At 31.2% G+C, this 1,086-nt stretch overlaps 1 protein-coding gene across 14 annotated transcripts in view; it reads right to left on the bottom strand.

The window, feature by feature from the left end:
* Positions 1-1,086, bottom strand: part of LOC106876118 (FMRFamide peptide receptor frpr-18) — a 162,455-nt gene that overhangs the window by 159,292 nt on the left and 2,077 nt on the right. For 8 of the 14 annotated variants that reach the window (XM_052973248.1, XM_052973247.1, XM_052973250.1 and 5 more), the window contains exon 1: positions 543-988. The exons of 1 other annotated variant lie outside the window; for it this stretch is intronic. The gene's annotated coding sequence lies outside the window, so the exon portion shown is untranslated. Of the gene's footprint in view, positions 1-542; positions 993-1,086 lie in introns of those variants that run through there. 5 more of the 14 variants (XM_052973258.1, XM_052973257.1, XM_052973259.1 and 2 more) reach the window with 2 other exon arrangements.

The following is a 1,086-nucleotide window of genomic DNA, read 5'->3' as shown; positions in this document are numbered from 1 at the left end:
ATATATATATATATATATATATATATATATATATATAGAGAGAGAGAGAGAGAGAGATATATATATGTATATATGTATGTATGTATGTATGTATGTATATATGTATCAATATATATATTTATATATAAAAATATAAATGTGTGTGTGCAAGTAGATTTATGAATATGCATATATGTGTGTGTATGCACATATGTGCGCCACGCGTGTTTGCGTGTACATGCATGTATATTTGTGTATGTATGCAATACATCCGTATATGAATGTATATAATTTGATAACCACATTGTCTTAATTTTCCTACTTCCATACAGCTCATTATTGAACAGTGAAAGAAAACTATTTCCTTTGAAAATAAATAATACAGGAATATCATGCATATTCGGAATAAGATTATTATAGAAAAATGATTATTTCGGAAATATATGTGTGTGTGTGTGTGTGTGTGTGTACAAAGTGCGTAAACAACGCTTTTCTTTTCTTTTTCTTTTTGTTCTTTTTTGCATTACACACTTTCTCTTAAGTAATAAAGCATGAAGTCTTACCTGATGCGTTGATAAATATCACTTCTAGTGTTTATCTTCCTCGCATTTATACAAATAGTGCATGCATGAATATAACTGTTTGTGTATAAGCTGTTATGTTTCCTTATGTATGTCGTTGCATATTGGTGTGTGTTGTTTTGCCCGTTAACTGCTGACAATAATATTGCGATGATCAACTTATATTTGCGTCTTCTAACGCACAATGTATGAGCACGGCAGTGAGGTAGAGGAAGAGACGGATAGCAGCAGAATAGTTTGTGTTACGTAAAATATCATATGGAAATGATGATGATGTTGATGATGATGATGATGATGATTACGACAACGACCACGACTAATCCGATATTGATGATAATAATGATGATGATACGCAGAGGTCGGAAATAATTGCTAGTGTCGGCTGGGTAATGGACAACAGTGCAACTAGTATAAAAGTTTAAGCATACATAAATACATAAATGCATATATACATACATACATGTATACATACACACACATACACACACACACACACACACACACACACACATATATATATATATAT

This window comes from Octopus bimaculoides, chromosome 15, assembly GCF_001194135.2.
Source record: "Octopus bimaculoides isolate UCB-OBI-ISO-001 chromosome 15, ASM119413v2, whole genome shotgun sequence".
Classification (NCBI taxonomy): domain Eukaryota; kingdom Metazoa; phylum Mollusca; class Cephalopoda; order Octopoda; family Octopodidae; genus Octopus; species Octopus bimaculoides.
The sequence above is the reverse complement of the archived record's forward strand: the minus strand, read 5'-3'. Positions and strand labels throughout refer to the sequence as shown.